Source organism: Anser cygnoides, chromosome 11 (assembly GCF_040182565.1).
Source record: "Anser cygnoides isolate HZ-2024a breed goose chromosome 11, Taihu_goose_T2T_genome, whole genome shotgun sequence".
In the NCBI taxonomy this organism is placed as follows: domain Eukaryota; kingdom Metazoa; phylum Chordata; class Aves; order Anseriformes; family Anatidae; genus Anser; species Anser cygnoides.
Window position 1 is genome coordinate 3,568,979 of NC_089883.1, and position 23,833 is coordinate 3,592,811.

A 23,833-nucleotide genomic window follows, 5' to 3' on the forward strand; every position below is an offset into this window, starting at 1 on the left:
CTTCCTCCCTGCCTCTTTGCTCTCACTCATCATCACATCTGTTCTGGGCCCGATGCCCAACAGCCCTGCATTAACGCCTCAGTACACACAGGCTCGCGCAGCTGAACAGCCTGCGATGCAACATGCCCCGTGCTGCAGCGCCGTCCCAACCGACCCAGCTCCCGCACACGATTTTTGTTTTTACAGGAAGAATCATTTGGCTCCGTAACGCTACTCGAGAGCTGTGCCCAGCTGGCTCGGCCACTTCAGGGCTTCCCAGAGAAATAGTTTTGCAGGGCACAGTCACGGATCTAGAAAATACAGCCCAGAGCAGGTAAACACGTACCCTTACAGAAGATACCATCTCAGGCCTTGATCCTGCACGGGCTTAATGTTAAGCACATGAGCAGTCCCAGATGACTCCGGCAGAGCTACTCGCATGCTTACAGCGCAGAGCGTTTGCCAGATCAGAGCCTTTATGTCTAATTGCAAAATAAAAGGCAAGTCTCCCAGTCCTATCAGCTGTAATGAATTGTTATTAACAGCACATTTTAAAATAGCCGCGGGGCAGATCCCAGGCAGACCCGCTGGGGATAAAGCGATGTGTGCAGGCTTGTTGCAACAGGACCTGGAATTACTTTTTCTTGGACAACGCGCGGTGCCACTCCTACAAAATGCCACCACTGGTGCTGCTGGTTTATGGGCTTTGACCTGTGTGAGGCTTATTTGTGGTTAGTCTTCGCTCGGCACCTCTCTTATCCACTTTTTGGGCTGAATCCCGCTGTTTGCGTCGGGAAACCGTTCTCTTCCTCACCTCGGGGTCCCCTTCTCGGACAATTCAGGGATTCCACAGCGTCCCAACGTACCTTGACGAACAACAGCAAACCAAGTGGCGGCAGGGCACTTGTCTGCTGGGCTCTTTCACACCAGCTCCTCATCCACCACCAAGGCCTTGGGGTCCCATCCCTGCCCCCGCACTGAGGGTGCAAAAATGAGCACAAAGAGCCACAACGTGTCCCGTCCCCCGGTACCCTACATCCCCCAGTACCCTACATCCTCCCCTTCCGCTAACAGCGATGCGCGAGCCAGGAGAACCAGGGGGCGCAAAAAATAAATACGAAAGGAGGCAAAAAGAAGGTGGGGGCAAAAGAAAAAAAAAGAGAGGGACCCCGCCGGGGTTTGCAGGCTGGCTTTGCAGGCCCGTTGAAGGAGGGCGCTCCTTAGGGGCAGCACCCAGGGGTGCGCGGGCAGCTCCTGGCGGCTCGGGGCGCTGCGGCTGCTGCGCGGCCGCCCGGGGGCTGCCGTTTGCACCTGGGGCCGCCGCCGGCAGCCGGGTTTTAACACATGCAAACAAGAGCTTTTGTTGGCCGGGACAAAAGCTGGCCCGGCTCGGGGCTCTCCCCCCCCCCCCCCCCCGACACACTGGCCGCATTGTTTTCCCCTCCGCTGCTTCTTGTCACCCTCCCCGTCGGAGTTTAATGAGGACAACGGGATTTCGCAGGCTCATTTCGCACTTGAGCAACTTCCCAACACTTCCCTAACGAGGGAGAAGGGGCAGGGGGAGAGCCCCGCGCTGCCGGGGGCTCGCCCGGCTCCGCCGCTTCCAGCCCAGCCCCGGCGAGGCTCCGTTAAAACCCCACAAACGGCGTCGGGGGGGTCCCGGGGGGGTCCCGGGGGGGATCCCGGTCCTGGTCCCGGCTGGAAGGGCTCAGCTGCCCGCGGGGAGCGCCCGGAGCCCCCCCCTGCTGGGGTCGGTAAAGCCTCGCGGGGTTGGCAAGGTTAAAAAAAGCAAAGGCGAAACGCGGCCCCGGTGGGGTTTTACCCGTTTCGGGGCAAGAAAAAAAAAATATATATATAAAAAAAAAAGGTCAAAAACAAAACAAAAAGAAAGCAAAAACAACGACAAAAAAAAAACACAACTCCAAGAAAGAAAAGAAAAAAGAAAAAAGAAAAAAAAGAAAAAAGAAAAGAAAGAAAAAAGAAAAAAGAAAAAAAAAGAAAAAAAGAAAAAAGGAAAAAAGAAAAAAGGAAAAAAGGAAAAAGAAAAAGAAAAAAAGAAAGAAGAAAAAAGGAAAAAAAAAGAAAAAAAGAAAAAAGAAAAAAAGGAAAAGAAAAAAAAAAGAAAAAAGAAAAAAAGAAAAAAGAAAAAAAACACCCACAAAAAAAAAAAAGAGAGAAAGAGAGAGAAATTACTAAATAAATAAATTAATTAAATAAAACAAAACCCCAAGCCGGTGCCCTCCCGGGGCACATCCTTCTCCCCTCTCCCTCTCCCGGCGCTTTCCGCGCAGGTTGCGCGCAGCGGCTGCCCCCAGCCCGCGCAAATCCCCGCCTCGGGCTCCCGTTCCCACGACCGAAATCTCCCCTCTGCCGTTTTTTCTTTTTTTTTCCCTTTTTTTTTTTTTTCCTCTTCTTACTTCCCTCTGCCGTGCGTGTGAGAAATGTGGAGAACTCGAGAAGTCGTTTAATGCAAAGGGATTTTAAAACACAAAAGTATGCGGAGAAAGGGGAAAAAAAAAAAAGCAAAAAAAAAAAGCACCTCGACCACTTAATTAGATATTTACCGAAGGAGCCATTACAGCCTGCTGGGTAAAACAGAGAATTTATAAGTTCTCTGACCACAAAGAAATCCAGTAATTACTTTTTTCTCCCTTACAATGGGATGGGTTGAGGCCGGAGTGCGATAAACTTAACTCTGTTCCTGGGCTTTTGCAGATTGGCCTTTGGCATTCGTTGGTAAATACCGAGTGAATAGAGACTGTGTGACCACAGTCCCGTGAATTAGGGACAAACATTTCCTCTGTGCATTTTAAATAATGCCACTGCCAAATATTTTGTTACCAGAGATCATTATCCTTTGAATGAAAACTCGAGGAGTAAAGGCATTGGTTTTGTCTTTGCTGGTGTGGAACAGACTATATGATATCTAGAACAGCAACAAGCTCTCACAAATTGCTATATGATTTCTACTGCCAGGTTCTCTGATATTGGATACGACATAAAAATAAAAAAGCCGGGCAGATAGACACAGAAAGTCACAGAAACCACCTGTATATTTTGTTTCAAAGGAAAATCTCAGCTATTGTCTTACTGGCTCTGGTTCTGCTAGGCCTTGGATCTGCTTAATCTTTAAAGCTATTCAAACAAATTGAATGATACAAGGCAAGTCTCCTATAATTAATCTGGATTCTTGAATTTTGATACAAACTTTTATGTAACTGAGAAGTTTCTCCCTTTTCCTTGCAAAGACACTAAATAGACACTAAGTCCTTCTGTCAAGACCGCTACCACGGACAAAGTTGAAAGGAACAAACCTGGAAATTTTCCCTTCGCAGGGAAGAAAGGGAGGAATGTTAGAGAGAGACATAAACATAAAGTCATGGGAGAACCGGTCGCGGTGCCTGGACAGGGACCAAGAAACCTTTAAAGCAACCCGTATGCTATGAGCTGCCTGAATGTGAGCACAGAAATCACGGTCTGTGGCCAGTAAAATTTTGCGGGGCGTTTTGTTGCCCCTTTATCAGAACCTTGCGGGGGTTTGGAGCTGGTACCCACAGGCCTCACGTGGATCTCTGGCGATGTTTGCTCTTTCTCTGCTACGCTCCAGCCGGTCCCAAGGAAAATGGCACGGATGCCGCTGCACAGGGAAGGAGCAGGGACTTCACCCCTGAGCTGCCGGTGCAGACCGTGAAGCTCTGGCTGCGGTCTGTCCCTTTGCAAATCGTGCAGTTTGCTCTCAGGACTTGTCAGAAATATTCCAGAACCACTATTTCACAGTGCTGCACACCCTGTGATGAGGCACTGCCGAAATCCCCCGATGTGAGTCCCCTGCAGGAGCCGGTGTTTTGTCTGGGTGATCAGGAAACAAGGAGTGATCTTTGGTTGCATTTTGACACGGGCTCTCCAGCCTGTGACTTTAGTGGAAAAATCAATACACAAAGAAAAGCCTGGAGGCTTGGACCTGCTAAATAACTCGCAGTGTGCAAGTCCAGTTTCCACTGAGGTCACCAGTAACCTCGTCACAGAACCAGCGCAGACTCAGTCGGTGAAGGCAACTCTCCAGGTCACCCCATGGCAGATCTACGCCTCCTGCTTTCAGAGCCTCCAGGTTTCCTCCCCCCAGCCAGATTTTTCTTTTAATGGTATAAAACACAGGGAAAGAATGAAACCCTTTTGGCTTTTGAAGCCGGTTTGCCCGGCGGTGATGGTTTACACGGTGCTGGTCTGCACTCAGGCGGCTCCCATGGAGAGGGACCCTCTGTGCTGGGGCGATTGCCAGGAGGTCAGGACGCTGCCAGCGAGCAGTTTCACCCTGAACTCTTCACGCTGCAGTTCCAAACCGTGCGCCCAGAACCCCAGGGCTCAGGGTCACCCTGCTACCTCTCACATCACCAGTTCCTCCAGGAAGGCACTGTAATGCCCAGGGGTTTTTCTCTGTTCTCTGCAGAGGTGCCACCTCCTTAGGCTTGGCCGAAGACTATTTGGCCTGAAGCTGTTCATTTCAGCGCGGGAAAATAAAGAAAACCCAGACCAGACCAGTTTCCCCAGTCCCCACGGAAGACACAGCCAAAAGCTGCCCGTGCAATGGCCCAGCCGAGATGGGTTTTGGGTGCCAGCAGCTCCCAGATGCTGCCACCAATGCCAATGCCACCGGGTCCTGTCACAGCTTCCCAGCTCTCCAGCCCGAGAGACTGCTGCAGATAACACTCTCCAGGTGTTCGGCCTGAGAACAAAGGGCCTTTTCAAGGGCTGCTGAGGAGGAAGAAGCCTCCTTGCTGGTTGCAAAATGGCTTTCCTGGATGGCAATATTTGGTTACAGTAAGATCTGTTATTTCAGAAGAAGCCCCGCAGAAGGGAGGGTAATTTGACTCAGGCATGTAAAAAACCGGCGTGGGGACTCTCGTCTCCCTCCTTCTTCCCCACAGAGTACTGAAACAGCATCAAGCTGTGATGTTTCGCAGTGGAACCGGGAACCTGGGACCAGGATGCATCTCATCTCATCACGCCCATCTAAAGCAGGGTGAACTTGTCCATCACCCTAAGGATGCAGGGCTCCCCGCAGAGCCTGAGCACCGCACCGAGCTGAGCTGCACGCTGGCACGAGCACAGCCCAGGGGAGGCTGTCCCTCAGGCTACGGCTCCAGATTTCAGTGCTTGTGTTGGAACATCTTAACCAAACAGTTTCACAGCAAAACCCAGATTATCGCACTGATCCACAGAGAAAACCGAAGGAGGACTTGGGAAATACAGCAAACTCACCTCGCCAGGTGACCCTCGCCAGGGTTATTGCCTCCATGAGATACCCCCAGCACATTCCTTTTTTGTCTGCTCAGTTCCCTGCTATGTCTTAACTGTACCCCATGCTCCTCTCTGCCACAGAAGCGGTGTGGTGGTGCTGGTATGTGAGAGGTGATATTTAAAATAGTTTTCCTTACTTCCTTCAAGTACAAGTGAGAAGGGCAACCCAGGGAACCTCTCCACTTCAAGCAGGCGTTTTCCATTTATGAAAGAAAAACGGAGGGATGCTCTATGCACCCCAGATGCACGTGCTTCATGGAAGAGCAAGGACATGTAACTTTTTTTTTTTTAACATCTTCTAAACTCACCGTTTCAATTCCTACATATATATGTAAATTTGTATTTATAAAGGTGAACTTCTCATTTTAAGTAAAAGGAAGAACACTAGCTCAGAAATTGCACTTTTCAATAAAGCAGCATTATTTCCCAATAAAGCCAAGGCTATCCTAACTCTTCAAATGCTCCAGCTAACATCTATACAAATAATGGGATTTGGCTGAGTACAGTTAAATATATTTGATTACTCCCCCTTTTATCTAGTTCTAGGCTTACTGTACTTTTCCTTGGATGGCAAATAAGAAGCCCTTTTCTTCTAAGTGACAGCAGGGGAAAGAATCAGGTTGCTAATTTACCTGAGACCCAGGAGTATGTAATGATAGATGTGCGCTGGAAACTACAGAGTGGGCTTTCTAATTTTTTTGGGGGGGGGGAGGAGACAGGTAAAGCGTGAGATTTGTTAATCTTTCAAATTGATTGCCCTTTTGCTGGTGGACTTTCACAGTAGTAATTAAATGCACAGCAGGACACAAGTGCTGTGAGGAGCTCAACTGGTGAGAAGCTGGGACCTAACGAAATGTGTTGCACAGGAAGCAATTAAAATGGAAAATCTCTGTTTTCTACACAAATAGAGTCACATCGTGCTTGCGGGTACTTACAGCATCTCTCTCAAAGTGAACATTGGGCTTACCTGTATTACTTGAAGTAAAATCCTCAGGGATAAGTACTCAGGTGGCCTGGACGACTCTGGTTGAACAAGCAGATATCCTCGTGTGGCTGCTCAGTGATGTCCCCATCCTGGAGTTTTCTTAGATGACCACTGCTGCGGTTGAGGAACCAGAGATTATCATGGGGAGCCAGGAGATCACCGGGTCTGTAGGACACTAGCATTCCCAGGGGCATGGCTTGATCACTCCTTTGCGCTTTGGTAAACTGAGCCCTCCACCAAAGTTTTCTTGGGCATATGCGACAGAAAGAAACAGGACGGGAAGGAGATTGCAGGCAAGCACTGAAGGGCCACAAGCAATTGTCTGGTTTAAGCTGGCTTCAAAATGTGCCCGAGGGAAAGCAGAGGCTAGCACACGTCCACATTTCCATGGTGAACAGCGAGAATTGGCTTGAGGCACAAGCACCTCTAGGTGAAAAGCCATCGTCTAGGCAGGACAAGGCTATAGCAGACCTGAGCCTGAGCCCAAGTCAGGCTTGTGGTGCGGATATGCCATTAGCCTGGGTTAGGAAGAGCTCACCAATTCCTCTCTCTTTCTTTGCCTTCTTCTGGGACCACCTGTTGGCAGACCAAACACAGGAGAGATGCGCTCATTGCAGGCAGAAGAGGAATACTGGGGCAGAACAAAGTCATTGACCCAAGATGAGTGCCAGGGGCAGCTCGGATGCCAAGGATGGACTCAAAGCGCAGTTCCCTCTGTGTGCAAGCTGCTGTGCATCAGCTGAGCGGTGACAAACTCCCCGAGCACGCATTCAGAAGTCGAGCAACAGGTCGCGTACAGGCTCCTGCAATACAGAATGAGCAGCAAGCAACTGAAAGCAATGCAGTTCACAAGGGACACTCATAGTAACGTCTAGGAGAAAGGGTTTGATCCAGTGCAAAATTATTTAACTTTAGAAAAGATCTTACTATTGGCTGATAAAGGATGCTGACTTCTTGTTCCTCAGAAAGATCAGCACACTAGTGCTTCCCCGGCACTTTTTAGGTTGATTCAGAAATAACATTGGCTACACAGAAATGCACAAACATGCCATAATCTCCTGTAGGCATATTCCTATACATCTGCACTTCCAGCAGGCCCCGGTTCCCTAAAACATCTACAGGATCCCCAAAGCAGGCAAGCAGCATTTCTCTTTCTTTGTTGTTTCACAGAAAGAAATCCTATCGTGACTTTCAAGTAGAAAAAAAAATTAGAGAAATAATAACATGACCCAACTGCAAAAATATTTTTTTTCATGAACTATACCAATGAATTGGAAATGCAAGTAGTAAAATGAATTGCCAAAAGTATCAAATATATGTGTTTTCAATAACTTTTTTTTTTTTGTTACCTAGTAAAATATTTTCCTGGAGAAGGGTTGTTAAACCCCTCTGTGCAATATAAAGGTGCAGTGATGTATTGTCTCAGAAGTGGTTTAATGGAGTTTTGGGGTCCTATTTTTGTACATATTTTCAACACACGCCGTGCGTGATCAATTTGGATTTATAAAACGCTCTATATTTCTTTCCTAAGCAATGATCTTAAGTTTTAAAGAATGCTGCTTAGTTAGGAGTGCATGTGTGTGTTTGCATTTTGGCAAGGCAGCAAATAACGTACAATATTTATGTCACCCGAGGAAAGCATTTCGTGTATTTGCCAAGAGCGGCCCTTTGCAAGGTATTTGATCCGCGCTCTCCGAGCCGCGGTGCCAGAGGGAGGTTAGGTACGCCGGCACAGCGGCAAAGGGAAGCTCCATCCCTTCTTCACAGCGAGGAAGGGCAGCTTTGAAGGCAGCTTTCAGGTCTTGTTTCGGCAGCGAGGAAGGGCAGCTTTCAGATCTCGTTTCAGCTCAGCCCCTTTGCCTCAGTGCAACGGCTTCGGGCCTACGTGCGAGCACGGCGCAAGCGAGGCCGGCCTGCTGTCGGTTGTGGCAGCATCTCCCCCGGGGAGCCGACCCGCTCCATCCATCTCACCGTGCAAACCCAGCCACCAGCACAGCGCCAGGAGCTGGGGAGAATGTGACCAGCTCATCCTTGTCACCGTGTCACCCCTGGCCCAGCGCAGGCCGGCACTGGGGCCTAGCGGTACCGAGTGCAGCCTTCCCACAAGGAACAAGGCACCTCACTCCCTGCCCTCCTCTTCCTCAGGGCTTCCGCCCCCCTCCCCGTCTCAATTAGGCAATCTCCCTAATTGCTACCAGGTTCTCACCTGATGGCAGCTGCAAGGTGCTAATTGCAATGTGCCAGCTAATGTTTGCTAAAAACAGCCCCCCCCCCCCCCCCCCCCCCCCCCCCCCCAACGTCGCACTGCCTAGAACTGACTGCACCCACTAGGAAGATGTCTGAGTGTGCTTTAGCCTTATTTTGCTCCCTGTTCCCCTGCTTGCTTTATCCATGGGTGTTACTAAGAGCAGGATCTGTCCTTGGCTGCTCGCTACCAGCTGCTGCTCGCTCGTTTGGAAAGGCAAAAGCCCTGTGCGTCGCTCACACCTCTGCTAGCCCTGCAGACCCCTTGCACTGAAATCTCTGCGCCAAATCCAACCATATAACATTTCATTCAGAGAATTTCTCCGTTTTCTTTTCTCCTCTTTTGCTTTATCTCTTCCTTCTATCTCCAGCCTGTCAGGACTTTCACATACCTGCGGCTGACAGCTAAAAGATCAGGAACTTTGATGTTGTAAGGGATATTTTATCTCGGGTAATTCTCACCAATTCATACGTTATTGTGTAGGATATCCAAGGACTCTGAGTGTGAGCAACGCCTTTGTCTGGTAAGATGAGAGCAATTTGCAAGCTTTTCTGGGAACAAGGTCCAATAAAGGGACTTTAGAGATATAATCTGTCAGCCCCATTGAGAAGCACCCTGACAGCAACCTGATGATTATTGACAGTTTAAGCATCAGCCAGGACAGGACAAGGCTGGGGGTATGAAGTTATTTGTAGCAAGACATTGTTCACAGAGGAAGCAAAAGAAATCCTTTATACCCAAATTCACCACGTTTTTGCTGAGTTTCTCCTCACACGATTGACCCGACCCCGAGCAGCTGCTTTTTGCCAGGAGTCTGACAAACCCCACCCCTCTGCGGCCCAACCTCTGTTCCTGAGGTGACCTGACGATGCCCCATGCTGTGTTCGAAATCCTCTCCTTCGCCCCATAACTCGCTCTGCTCTGTTACACCGCCTTGCTCCTGGTGAGGCCATACGAGCATCGTCCTGCCGTCGTCCCTTGGAGCGTGGCATGGAGCATGTCAGGATGCTCTGCTGGCCTCTTGTCTTCGTTACCTCCTGGCTCACATCACTGGAACGTCGCTGGGTTCACTGTATTTGATTATGGAGGAGTTTCCCCATTATTAAAGGTACTCCTGGATTAATTTGTATCCCTCACTAGACAAACATTTTAATAATTTATTTGCAGAGACATCAGTATATTTGTTTCTAATAAACACCCTCACATCTTTATGAACTTGATAATCCCAGATCATCATCAGTGGCTGCACTTTGTCTCTCACAGCAGTTATCTTGGGATAAAACCTTTCTGCAGAGGCAAGGAACAGGTCTGTGTCCATCCAGCCCAGTCTATAACCATGCCCTTGTTTTCTTGGTCATGAAACTGATCTTCCTATGTGTTCCTCGGAGGTGTTTAAAGTTCCTGAGTAATTGCTCTCTGCTTCCCGATGATCAGGTAAGCATGTTGGTGCTGATCTTCATGTCAACATACAAGCAAGTCTTTAATTGCTCCCCATGCTCCTTTTCCCTCAACACTCTCTCAAATCCTCAGCCACCCTTCATGTTCTCCATCCTCATCAAGCATCAACAGCAAAGAGGCAGTGAGCAGCCGGACCTCCAGAGGGGAGGAGGCCCCGACCTCCAACAGATGCTCCCAGAATTGCAGGGGTGCAAATTTCATGATTCCAGCGCATTCTCCTCCGAGTCCTATAGGAGGGTCGCTCTGTCACACAGACAGAAAATCTGCCCAAATACACGTAAAGAAAACAAAACAAAACAAAAAAAAAAAAGGAATTTTCAAGCCACCACTGGCATCATGTCAACACTGGGACGTGTACAAGGGGTTCATCGCCAGGCAGGCTCCAGCCCCGAATCAAAACATCGTTCCCAGTGACACTCTTTCCCACAACAGTCTGCAGTGAATTGTGTGTGGGCTGCTGAAATGACACTAATTTGCACCTCCCTGCTCATTGTGTACGCCAGGCTTCATAACTCTGTTGAGGTAGAAGCCTGGCATTGATAACTGCACGGAGCGTTACTTGGCGATGTCATTTGCACATTTATTCACTGGAGTTTGATTTTCCAGATTGTGCTGCAACTTTGGCACAGGGCGTTAAATGATTTATTGCAGAGAGACCGTGGCGAGGCCAGGAATAAACCCCAGGTATCGCGAGTCCCAAGATGCTATGACAACCAACTAGTATTAAAAAAACCCTCCTTGCCACCATCTCGCACCTTTATTTATCAGCAAAAGCAGTTTTTTGTTTGTTTGTTTGTTTCTTAGCAAGATGCTGTTTCACGGGAGACCACTAAAAATGAGATTTATCTTCCTTGGAATAACTACAGACTCTTGCATTTGTAATTCACTCCCCTCCCATTTCTAATCTCATTTCTATTGAATGTATTGTTTTTCTTTCCATTATTTATAAAATGAGATCATTAAAATAAGAATTGGAGCCTGACAGGTTTGGGGCAGGAAGAAATTTCACTGCGGATGAATCCCAAACATAATACCTTGGTTTACCGCAGAGCGTTTCTCAGCGAAAGGGCAGAAAAGAGCTATTTCTTACGCCGCTGATTCATGCTTCTGTTTTGACGTTTTGGGGACAAAAGAGAAAAAGAAATGCTGAGTCTCGGAGTCTACAGCACTTTCTGCAAGAGGCAATGTGGGACGATGGCGTGTGTGACATTTTGGGGGACAGGGACGCTGGGCTGGAGTCTTCCTGCACCGGTGCAACCATGAAGGCACCTCCCAGCCCGGCCCTGCTGCAAGCTGTGCCCCACCAGCTGATTTCAGTGCCTGGCCCCAGCAAGGGCTGCAAGGTGGGGATGTGGTGACGTGAGCCCCACGGGCTGAGCTAAATGCAGGGAGCAATTACCTTTTGCCTAAAAATCGGCCCAGCCACCCCTTCCTCAGGTGTGATTTCGGTGCTGCCGTGGTCCCCGTTCTGCTCCCAGCCAAAGCAGCGATGAAACCCTCGAGGAGCCTTCCCCCCCCCCCCCCCAGCAGGCTGCATGTCAGGGGTGGGTGAAGTGACTCGGCTGGAAAGAATCTGGGGGGCCTGGAGGATGCTCTGTTAACGCAGGATATTATCTGACCCTTGGTAATAGAGCAATATGTTCCAGATGCAACGGAGAGATTTGGGGAGGGGGTGCTGGGGAACTGCTTTGTTTCCTTAAACAGCTATTTGGGGAAAAAACAAGCAAACAAAATCTGATGTATCTAACTGAGCACAAATCTGGTGTAATTCCGCTGCAAACTGCAGCTTTACTCCGGATTAATACTGGTGTGAATAAGACTAAGGTTTGGCTGCAAGCCTCAGCTCTCCCCTCATTCCTGAAAGATACAAACACGAAGGTCTAAACATCTACAGTTATGTATTGCATAAAATATTTCCTGGCTAGGAAAACCTCGTGGGACAATGATCAGGAACAAGATGGTGCAAATAATCAGTTTAATTGAAAGTAAAGGCACATTACTGAAAATAGAGGGAAGAAAGAGATTTTTCCTTTGCCAGCTTTAATACAAGCAATATTAGTAGCAGCTGCATTTCAACCCATTTTGCAGATAACCCTGAGAGGGGCATTCTGAAAGCTGAACGGTTTAATTGCATAGGCTACCCTTTAATTTAGGGTGCTGAGAATGATATGAAGGACTCATTAAATTGGGGCATTAACCATAGCAGAAAGTAAAGTAGTTTCTTTGTTGCAGAAGACTCCTTCTACCCGACTACTAAATTGTTCACGGGAACCGCGGCGAAGCAGGATGGGTAGATGGAGACATGTTGGGATGGAGGGAAGGAAAGGAAAAATAAGAGGTAAAGGCACTGCAGGTTGCATGTCACTGCTGAGGGTTATTTCAGAACTGCCCAGTTACTGCTGCCAGCTGGGGCACAGTAAGGCACCGCACGAGGTCAGGCCGAAATCCCTGGGGCAGGGCTGCTCCCCATGAGGCAGTAGGGTGCTGATGCCACTCTCCTTCCCCCGGAGCAGAGCACAAAGCTGGAGATACTCCGCAAGCCTTTCCTTCCACCCGCCTCGGTGTGAACGTAACGAAGCGCAGCACGCCAGGCGCTTCGCTCGGTGGCGGCACCGGTTTAAACAAACCGCGGTGAAGATCTTTCAGCAGCTGTCTTTGCGTTTGGAATATTTTGCTGTTTGGGGGACTTGCTGTCCTCTCCTTCTACCCACTGTAAGGTCTCCGTGCTGACTGACCTGTTTTCTTACTGGGGGACACCACGGAGCTGACGCATGAAGCACGGCCAGCAGCTGTCCAGGAGCCATGGCACCATCAGCGGGCTGGGAAGGTCTGGCTGCATCCAAAGGTTTGAGCAGGAGTCACCAGGTCACCGTTACACGTAGAAGCCACTACAGGGACACCAGCACACACCATGAGATGAGGAGCATGTCGAGACATCGGGTTCACCCTCCTGGCCCCCCAGGAACACAGCTCAGCCCCTAGATGACCAGGAGCATCGGGACTTCCCCTCCCTTTAAGCATAACCTCAAAGCCAACAACAACAAACATCGCTCTCAGAAGTGCAGAAGAAAGCCTCGCGGCGTGAACCTCAAGGGCTCGAAGCCTCGGAAGCTGGTGACTGGGAGGGGAAAAGCCCCCATCCCAGACCTGCTGGGTGTCACATCGTGACCACCACCTCGCCGTGCACGGCAGGTGATGCCGGTCCGGTGGGGAGAGCAGGGAACTTGGTCTGAACTGGAAGCAACTGGTCCCAGGAGCTCAGAGCCCAGTCCCAAAGTGGGGTGAAGTTGGAGTAACGCTGCCCTTGCTCCCCAGCAAAACAAAGCCTTTTTAATGACTCTTTCCCCAAGCTCAGGATTGGGTCCATAAAACAGAAACTGTACTTCGATACCAAATGAAAAACATTACTCACAGACTGTAATTCCTTTCTGCAAATACCGGAGGAGAATATTTCATTTGGCAAACAATTGAGCCTTACAGTTTAGAGCTCTTAATGTGATTAGGGACAGGTTCTGCAACACATTTGTAACTCCAGGTGATTTTGCTATATCTTTTTGGACTGTGACCAGACATAAAATGCCCTTTTGCTAGATTTGGATCCAACTGAAATTGAGGAGAATCAGATGTCGGCAAGTCCTTTCCAGTTTGATCTTTACCCATGGGTATCACAACACGCTTCAGCTACAGACTGCGCAGAGCAGCTCTGCAATCGTGGGCTCTTTTTTGCATTAAGCACATCTCTGCTCCGCTGAGTGATAGCTCTCCTGCAGCACACACTCCGTAAACAAGCAAGCACTGCTCTGAATTACCACGATGTACTTACGGGGCTGGGAGAGAGAGCAGGATACTTCCACTGGCCCTACGGACACAACTTCACTTCCTTTCCATCTTCCCAAGTTACTTCAGGAAACTCAAATCTGGCTCGGAGCAAGCTGAGACAAGGTGCCCCCAGCATTTCATCCTGAAATCCCCGTGTTTTGTGGGACCAGATCCCTCGGGGAAGTTTTCCACTCTCACACCCCATCTCTAGCGGTGTTGCTGCCTTCACTACCAAAGGTGAGGCTGCCAATGAATTAAATAAAATTAATTTATTACCTACACAGGAAGGAGGCAGAAAGAGAGCACTAAAGAGGAAAGCTAAATTATTCTGCATGTGCAGCTGAGAAACAAAACCAAGCTTGACCTTTAAGCCATCAATAAGAAAAAAAATCCTTCTTTTCTTGCTCATGAGGACTCCGTGCTGGCATCACAGGCGTGGGTGCTCTGGCTGTCCCCAGCCTCCCCCGCGCCCCACCAGGAGCTTCTCGTGGGGGCAACGAGCATTGCTAGCCGAGGAGCCACCAGCCCTTCAGCACAGCCCGAGTAAGACGATACTATTGAGTATTTATGGCAAGCTATAAAGCAGGAAAAAAAAAATACATGCCCTAACAGATTTATCACTCTCCAAAAGGAGGAAAGTTGCACTAAGGACAGACCCACATCACTCTCCTAAGCAGGTAGGTCAACGAAGCGTCAGCGATGGGAAAAACAGATCAGGGCCGTGCACATTAAGGCCTTGTGTCCACGGAATGGCCATCACAGCCGAGGCACGATGCAAAGGCATACGCTTGAAGTGTTTTACGATGTCGTTGATCTTTGCGACCCCAATAGCTCTGCTTTATTCACGCCAAGGGAGGGCAAGCTGCTCGCGGACAGGTGAGGCTCGCGCTTCGCTGGGCGGCAGCGGCAGATGGGAGGGAGGAGAGGCGCTCATTTCGGGCTCTGAAAAAAGCAGAAGAAGGTGTGAGGGCTGGAACTGGAAGTTAGCAACATGCGAATTGGAAAGGAGACATCTGGTTTTCAACAAGGGCAGCCAGCCGCCGGAATACGCCAGGAATGCCACGGATTCCTTGTCCCTTGCTGTCTTCAAAGCAAAGCGTGAGCTTCGCTTCTGGAAAGCCCTGGTCCTGAGCCCATGGGGGGGACACACAGCTTGGTCAGCTGCTCTGAACCCACGGGGCTGCTGGCGATCAGACCGAACGACCAGGAGCTACAAACACCCAGCTTGTGCCGAGCTGTGGGCACTGCAATGCTTCACCAGGCAGCTCCTGCGCACGGCTGCTCGCACATCACATACGGGTGCACATGCCTAGGGATGGTTACAGGAGCCTGGGTGCTGACATCAGGCAGAGACAAGCTCAGCGGCACTTCAGTAAATCCAAATAAACCAAATAGCTCAGGATTTTGTCACAGAATCAGAGAACGGTTGAGGTTGGGAAGAACCTGTGCCCTGAAGACCTCCACAGACGGACACTCCCTGTCCCTGTGTTTTGTTTTCCAGATTTATTTATTTATTTTTAATTTGCTGTGGGACAAACTTGAGGGCCAAAACAACATTTCATACCTATTTCTCCTTTTTTTTTTTTTTTTTTACCTGCATTATCCTTTTGCACCACACGCAGTCCCTAGGGCACTCGGCTGGGATGTGAGAGATGCAGGTGCCAGCCCCAGGGGGGGGTTCTCTCATCTTCTGCCGAAACTGTATCCGAGGAACCAGGAGAAAAACCCCACGACATGGCAGGTCAGCAGGCGGCACACAAATCAGGCAGGTCCCGCGACCTCGCGGTCATCCCCAGGAAGCAACAACTGCGAAAAGCCTGGAGCAGCTGCGGTGGCCGTCAGGGGGCTGAAGCCCCTCAGATCACTTCTGTTTGCCTGGGGAAGCCTCGGGTTCCTCTCTGCAGTGCCCGACCTCAGCCGCCTGTGTCCTGGGACCAGAGGGTAACACAGCAAAAAACATCGATGAAGGGGCTCGGGGTATAATCTTCAACAAGAACACGAGTGGGTCAGGAGGAAAACAAAAGTTCTTCCTCCTGGTTCACGCTGGCAAAGGTTTCTTGAAACATTGCGGTCTCGCCTAAGATTTAAAGTTCAGCTTAGGTGTAAAAGACCCAGCTCTATGTATGCCAACAGAAATCAGATTAGGATTATACAATTTAGGATGCTACATCAATTCTAACAAAAGTATCTTCTGTTCATTCAATACCATAAAAAATAGTTTTATAACCCCCCCCCCCCAATCATCAGCTTTAACATTTATTCATCAGTTTTCAGATTGCAGTGGGCAAGAAGCTGCGTTGTTTTTGGAGTGAAGGGTAAAAAAATCCATTTTTTTTTCAAATATTTGCAAAGCCAGATGACTCAGTAAAAAATTTCTAGCCTGTTTAAAACAAAAACAAAAACAAAACAACAGATGAATTACTTCAAAAAGCATTTTGCGTGGAGAACACACCCAACGGAGCAAATATTTGAGCTCCCAGTGAGGACAGCACACTCCCCAGCTTAGGACACCCAGCGCTTTGGGGCCGGACGCGTTTCGGGTAATGTGCCTGCACGGGCACATGGCCAGGTGACGGGTAGCAGAGGGGGATGCTAACTGGACAAATTCCTCCTCTGACAACGGCTTTCGATGGAGCCCAAAGGCATGAGGGGATCCCTGGGCAAGGCAGGCAGCAGCACGGGCGGAGAGCTGCAGGAGGTGCAGATTTCTCTGAATGCCTGCAGGACCTGCAGGGATGCTAAATGCTGCCTAAAACCTCCCCCATTCACTGCGGGCTTCTCTCACGCAGAACCCTTAATTAAAACGTTTCCCAGCACTGACATGGCATTTAAAGGGACGCCATGGTGCAATATCTGTTTTCAATCACAGGGTTTGGAAGAATAAGGCTCCGCATACCTTAGGACCTCCAGCGGAACGTATTGGTGATGATGATGATGTTCCTTTAAATAGCAGCAGATGTCAAGACCTGGAGGAACAATTTTTCTTCCAGAGACCGAAGAGGTGACACAAAGCGATGCCTTCGTGGCGGAAAAGCTGCATCCGTGCCCAGTGTCGTGGCCGTGTGGAGGGAAGAACTTCGGGCAGCGACACGCACCAAGGAGAACTGAGCCAGGGGAGAAAAGTCTTCGTGCTACCGAAATACTGAGGTCTTCGTGAACAACACATCAAGAGGCAGATTTCTGCCCTCACCAGAAGGTAGGTGCTTCAAATCTGGGCCCTGGCTTAGGGCAACTGGGCATTTATCGCCCAGGGCTGTGGGCCCAGTTCGTGGTTTCTCTAAAGGGCAAATCAGCCTTCAGCACTGACCCCTTTGCACCCCCAGAGCTGGTGACTCCTTGGCTGGGCCCAGACTGCTGGTGTTTACTCCAGGGCACCAGTGCAGATGGGTTTGGATCCTGATGGCCTGCAAACCGACAAAGCGGCTTGACAGAAGGATAAAAATAATAATAATAAAATAATTATAAAAAAGCACAAGCAAAAAAAACAAACAAAAACCAAAAACCAAACCAAACCAAAAATAACCTCAATAGATCACAGCCTCAGTTATTAACTTCTCCCCCACTCCACCCCCCCAAAAAAAACAAACCAAACCAAAAAAAAAAAAAACAACTTTGCAGAAGCTTAATTTTCAGTCCACAAATTCAAAACTACTCTTCTAGGACTGGATTTTGAATCCAATTCTATACTGGAAACCACTAACTTTACAAATACTACCATTTTCAATGAGGTAGAGCTTGCTGCTTTTGAGAGACTTGGGCACAGGAAAACTGCTCGTTTCCATTATTTTTAATTAAAATTAAAAAAAATAAAAATCAAGGGCAATACAATAGGTTTTACCCCCAGTGGCTTTCAACTCCAGATCTAGTTTTGACTCAAGCACCACCCTAAAGCTGACCCCATGTTCAGCCTCAAACCCCAAACTTTCTACAGGCTCTGGGTGGAAAGTTACTGACCCTGTATCCGAGCCAATTTTCAAACACACAAATAACTTGCCTGATGAAATTTTTGTAGGGAAAAAAATATATATACGCGCGCGCACACACACACACACACACCATATATAGCAGAAGGGATTAAATCCTCATGTTGCAAGAATTTAATTTTAAAAAGCTAAGACATTGCAGGAATGCAAAGCTATCACCTCGGCCGGGTAACCTTTGGCTGAGGCTGGCACTTCCCCAGCCGGGAACGCTTCCTGCGCGGCGCTGGAGAGGAGCGGTGCCACTCGGGAATGCCTGGCTCCAGCCCAGCATCGAGAGGAAACCGGCGATCCCATACCCACGGGGCCTCCGTGTAATTCCCCTCGTGTCGTGCCCACCTCCTGCCCAACGCCCCCACGTCCCAAGGAAGGGGGATGAGGATGGCAGGGGGGGTGGCACAGAAGGATGCCGCGCGTTCTCCTGCCGCGAATCCAGACTCGAACCGGTCCTCAGGAAATATTCGGTGCCTGAACGGGGGCAGGCGTAAGTTCACTTCGCACCGAGGTTAAGCGTTTAATAGGACCCCGCGTATTAACAGAATTCCTGGCAGGCGAGGACTGGGTTTAAGTGGCTGAGGGGAAACGCCGTGCCGTTGGGTCTGATCCTGCGCTAATCACGGCAAGCAGGGGACTGACCTACAGGAAACAATCCTCTGGGCACTGACGCTAGCAAATAAAGCCAGCCGTTCCTGCGGTTTATGGCCTGTGTTTTCCACCCCCAGCAGGCTTAATTTATGGTAATTACTAGGAACCACGGATTAAATTAATAACAAGGAAATTATTAAGGTTTCCTGACCCGGAGGCCAAAGGTAAGCAAAGAGAAGCAAGCTGCTCTGGATGGAAATGTTTCCCCCGCTGCTTGCGGGGCCAGCGGAGGAGGGCCTGCAGCGAGGCGATGGGGACGGCAGCGTTTTGGGAAGGAGCCGTCTCTCCTCGCACACAGACCATCACACACGGCATCCCAGGGCAGCCCAAACCGTCCCAGCACAGCTCCCGAACACGGGGTGCGCAGGCCAGAGTCATACGCTTTAAGTTACCGAAGAAATAGAGATCTCTGTCGGACAGGAAGAGACTATAAAAATAATATAATGCAGAAATCCAGCTCCATTCAAGCTACAGCGAAGTCCAGAGCCCTGTTCTACATCCAGCTCTGCCAGCTGATCAGAAGAAGTAATTCTCCCCTGCCTGGGTCGGAGCACATTTTATTGCTGCTTATAATTCATATATAAGCCTCATACTTTAAATTAGCATGTTGAATGCTCTTATGCCGTTCCTATTTGCTCACCAGACCTGGCCTCCCAACCTTGCTGGCCTGAGTATGGATATGAATCATTTTTTCATCAAAGGCAGAGCAGAGCGTACGCTGGCGGCTGGGTAGGGTTTGTTTCCTGCTCTGTTTTCCCTGCGAGAAGGTCGGTGCAGAAATAAAGCTGCCAGGCTTTGCTCTCCGTAACGAGGAGAGCACCATGGCTTCTCTCAGCCCTCGGCACGTACGTGGTTCCTGCAGCGGCTGCTTTCAGATTCCTGAACTCCGTTATCTGCTTCGCATCCACCCTAAAACCCGCCGCTGGCACACAGCAAAAAGCGCAGCACCCGCCTCGAAGCCACCTCCGTGCCTCGGGGACAGCCTCGCCCAGCACGGCTTGAACCCCTAGCACGAAGTCTCACGATGTTTTTTACCCCGTAAATATTTCTTAGAGAAACCAGGTGGAACAAAAGCTTTTGATATAAGGTTCAAAAGAGCACCTGAAGTCTTAATACAGATTAGGTGAACGCGCACGCACCTGAAGGTCTGTTTAGATGCACCTGAACTGTATTTACTAAAAAATCCCCTCCCAGCTGGGTTCCTGAGAAAGGCAGCACCAAGCTCCCACCACCAGCACGGAGCAGCACGACCAGCACGGACAGTGGGCGATTGTTGTGCCGCGCGGCCGCCGCCGGATTGCATGTCACCGGCAGGGATATCAACGTCCGATCTCGGTCAGGATGGGGCACGGGGGAACCTGCAGCCTTGTCAGACTCAATGCTTTCGTGTAGTAGGTTGAATAACAGCACGATGTTTACATTTCCCCTCCTGCCCTAAGTAGTCTGGAAGCTGGACACCTGAAAAGCATGAATGATTTCTAAAGCAGAGCCAGCGTCGGCTCTTGATCACTTGGCTGTTCCTTACCAGCATTCCCTAAAGAAATAAATTAAAAAGGAAAAAAAAAACCACTAAAACAAACAATCAAATGAAAACCAACCAAGCACAAAACCCCCAAACTGAAGGTTTTGCTGCTTCTGAACCTGGACGTGCGGTAAAGATAACACAACTGATGGAAAATCCAACAGCTAGCTCGCACGGTGCGTACATCAGCCGTAGCACAGGGAATCCAACAACTTGAAATGCAACCTTCCACGGGATGAATTCCAACCAAGAAATAGTTGCTTTCTAGTTTCTTCCGTATTAACACGTTGAAACTTAATATTGAAAGTTCTTTAAATATACAAACAAAACAGTGTCTATAGTTAATGGCAAAAATATAAACTGAGGTATGTAGGAAGCAAACATTCTGCGTGCATTGGAGAGCAATAAACATGATTGCAGGAAGCTATATAACAAATGCAACAGAAATACTGGGTGGGGGACAGTAAAAACTTTAGAGCTTTAATCAAGAGGATCAGAGGTCATGACTGGATTTGTCCCTCAGTCCAATGAAAGATGGGATGATTGCCTGACACTTTTAGCATCTCTCCTTATTGCTCTCCTCTCTACAAAGCATGCCACGCTCTTCCATAGCTTGAAGTTCTTAGCAAGCTATAGTCCTCACAGAGCAGACACCTAGGATGTGTACACCTCGTGTCAAGAGGTGTAAAATCAGAAAAAGAAAAAAAAAGCAACACCTAAATGATGAAGTCTGCTTAAGCAGACTTCTCTAAGCCAATGGCACAAAGGAGAGGTTTTTTTTTTTTAACTCTGGGAATGTATTTCATACTCCTGTCTGCTGCAGGCATCCAAGACATCGGAGCCCTGCAGGTATCCCCACAGCACCAGCGAGGTGAGCTCTTCACGTGCTGCACCTCCAAGCTTATCTAATGCAAGGCAGTGAGGTGTCCTACAGCCTTCAACTCCAAAAGTCTTGTTCATCTTCACCCTGACTTCAACACAGTTGTCGGATGGTGCTACAGGCAATGCCAAGTGCTGTGGTATGGATGCTTCAGGTTGCCCAATGGCTATCAGTCAAAATTTTCCATCGCTGTCAAATAGGGAGGACAATTTTATGGTGTAAAACTCCAATTTGCTGTTGCCAATCTGGATCCCAACACACCTTAAAAGCCAAATTGGTAGTTTCAAAATTCAACATCATCAGTCTCTTCATGTGCCTCCAGAACAGTAAGTCTCAATCCTCTTTGAATTGGATCATTTCATTTCGTCCTGGGCTCGCATGACTGTCAGTCCATCAAATGCTTCTTTGAAAACTGATTCCTTGCAGATGACCACGGCTGTTATAAAACAGTATTTAAAAACATTTTTATATTTGAAAAGAACTTTCCTTTGCTATTATATCAACCACATGCTTAAGAAAGGGCCTGGGGTTTACCACTGCTTGGTGAGAAAAATAGCAAGAAAGAGAAAGGATAATGGGGTGATAATGACTGGAAATGTATGGATTGAATTTGGGACCTATTTAAATACAAGAAGACAATTTGTGACTCGGTGGTATATGCAAACACAGAGAAATGTTTGTGGCTCAGGCGTGTATTTGAATATAGAGAAATGTTTTGTGGCAAACAATTTTTCTTTGAGCGCGGACAAACTCTGACCAAGCTGCCAGCTGTTCAAACTGTGGTCCCAGCAGCAGCCCAAGCAGACAGGCTGTGCCTGCTTGGGAATTTCTCCGGAGATGTCCTGTTTCAGCATTACTGCCGCAGGATGGTAATGGTCACCAAGCATCCCTCCATCGCATCGCGCACCGCAGACTTGTGACAACCCTTGGCATCACAAGAGCACCAAACCTTAATCTGGTTACCACTAGGCTCCCGTGAATGAAATTATTTTGGTCAACGGTTTGTCATTTGCTCCTCCGGAGGCAGGGAAGTCAAGCCGAATTTTGCCATTAAAAACTATAAAACATTTTACTATACAGAATTGTTTGAGGGTGAACTGTACTTCAGGGATGCTCATTTGTTGTCTTTTATAAGGGATCTAATTTTAAAGAGGATTCACTTTGGGAAGGGTCTCACTAAGGCCCGAAGTTATAAATCTCTTGTGTGAAAACTGAGGCACAAATTAAAAAAAGAAAAAAAAAGAAAAAAACACATGATTCTATGAAATATGGATGTCTGAAGAGCACATGAAGCCATAGAAGATGCACACAACCACTACACAAGATTGAGATGGCTCTCACGACTGTTCTCAGACTCGCTTGCTCTTTTCTTCCTTGAAGTGTCCCATCTTTCCAAAAAACAGTGCAGAGCAGGAAAGAGGCCAAGCACAAGAGTACAGAGAACCTTATAAAAAAAACCACTTTCTTCTCTATTAAGCAACTGGGCTGATTTTCACTGTATAAAAGATGAAGTAGATTGAACAAAATGCTTACCTATACATCTCCATTTCTGATACAAATCCTAGATTGCCTTTGTCACTTTAGCACATGAGCATGAGGCCAAATGAAACACATGTTTACAACTATAATGAGGATTAGCTTTGCACTAAAAAAGTTGAACTATAGTCAAAATTAGATGGTGACATGGGTATTTGCCAACAGCATTAAATGAGAAATAACGGAGTATGAGGTTTCTGGAATGAATAGAAAACGTATTGTTTAGAGACCTTTTTGGCCACGTATCAACATATGCCAATACTTAAGGCTTCTTGTTCTTATTTACTTACTCTGACAATAAAACAACTGTTGTTTTGTGCCAACAGCCTGACAGACTGGTCCTGTACCTTAAGAAATACAGATTGGATATTATATCTCATGTATCAGCTTCAACCTACTTTTCCAAAAAAAGAAATGAGAAGTAATTGAGTCCAGAGGAAAGGAAAAAAATGAAGGAGGTAATGGATTTTAATAACGTATAGCATCAACACGCATTAAGAATATACATCAAGCAGAGAAGAAAGCACTCTCCCATCTCAGAAGAGCGGGCAGTGTTTGTAGCTTCACCCAGCCCTGGGCAGAGGTTATCGGTGAAGCCTCAGCAACAGCAGTGATGGATCATTCCCCAGTGTCCTCCGCCAGCACAAGCCCAGAGCAGTGAGGTAACCGCTATTGTTCTCATTGCAAAAACAAGCAAAATGATTAATTAAAATCCTAGGAAGCTCCCTCAAAACCGGAGAACTTGAAATGTATTTACAATTCTAATGCTCGGCTTCTTCCCTGGTCCAACCACTTCTCTCCCCGGCGCCGTGCTCTGCCAGGCCACCCTTGTGTTCAAAACGCGCTCCCTCCTCGCAGCTTTTCACACCCAGGAGAGTGCCTCTGTCCTCGAGCCATAATGCTACAGCTGGAACATATAGAGACCCAAGCCAGAGCTCACTTGATTTTAAAACAGATATTGCTAGTAAAGACATCAGGAAAGCCTTCAATTCTGGAACAATTTTCCCTGCGCTCTTTACTGCACGCTGTCCAAGGCAGACTTGCTCAGCTGCTCTTCAGGTGGCCTTTGTGCAGGCGTGATGTGATGTGGGGCTGGATGGGAGCTGACCTCGGACACGGCACGTCCTGCTAACAGCAAAGCCTGCTATCTACATTGGGAAAAGGTTCAGCTCTGTTAACAGTTAGGGGAAACGGACAAAACTATTGCTTTGACACTAGTTGTGGGGTGTCCACTTAGTTTAGTGCTCTGAAAAACTGCTTATTTTATTGAAAAAAAATTAAAATGACGTATTTTTCTAACTTGCAGAGGTGGAATAAAGCTTAATTCATTATTATTATTATTATTATTTTAAGTCAAACCACCAGCAATTGGTCCTGTGGGAATGCGTTTAGCAAAAACATCATTAATTATTAGTTCACCTACTCTTAACATCAGTTTGCAAACTCTCTGCTGGAACATTGCTGGCAGACAATTTGCCCGTGATCA

The 23,833-nt window shown here is 48.2% G+C and overlaps 1 protein-coding gene and 1 long non-coding RNA gene across 3 annotated transcripts in view; one reads left to right on the forward strand and one right to left on the reverse strand.

Annotated features, from left to right (window-relative positions):
• Positions 1-11,926: 11,926 nt before the first annotated feature.
• Positions 11,927-23,833, reverse strand: part of ASB7 (ankyrin repeat and SOCS box containing 7) — an 85,607-nt gene continuing 73,700 nt past the window's right edge. Inside the window, exons 8-10 of one of the 2 annotated variants that reach the window (XR_010834127.1) lie at positions 15,379-17,207; positions 14,445-14,726; positions 11,927-12,853 (exon numbers count right to left, since the gene is read on the reverse strand). The gene's annotated coding sequence lies outside the window, so the exon portion shown is untranslated. Of the gene's footprint in view, positions 12,854-13,788; positions 14,727-15,378; positions 17,208-23,833 lie in introns of both variants that reach the window. The other variant, XR_010834126.1, reaches the window with a different exon arrangement.
• LOC106036471 (uncharacterized) lies at positions 14,603-23,142 on the forward strand. The gene is made up of 3 exons (XR_010834128.1): positions 14,603-14,660; positions 16,775-16,980; positions 22,674-23,142. It is a non-coding gene; the product is annotated as an uncharacterized lncRNA (long non-coding RNA).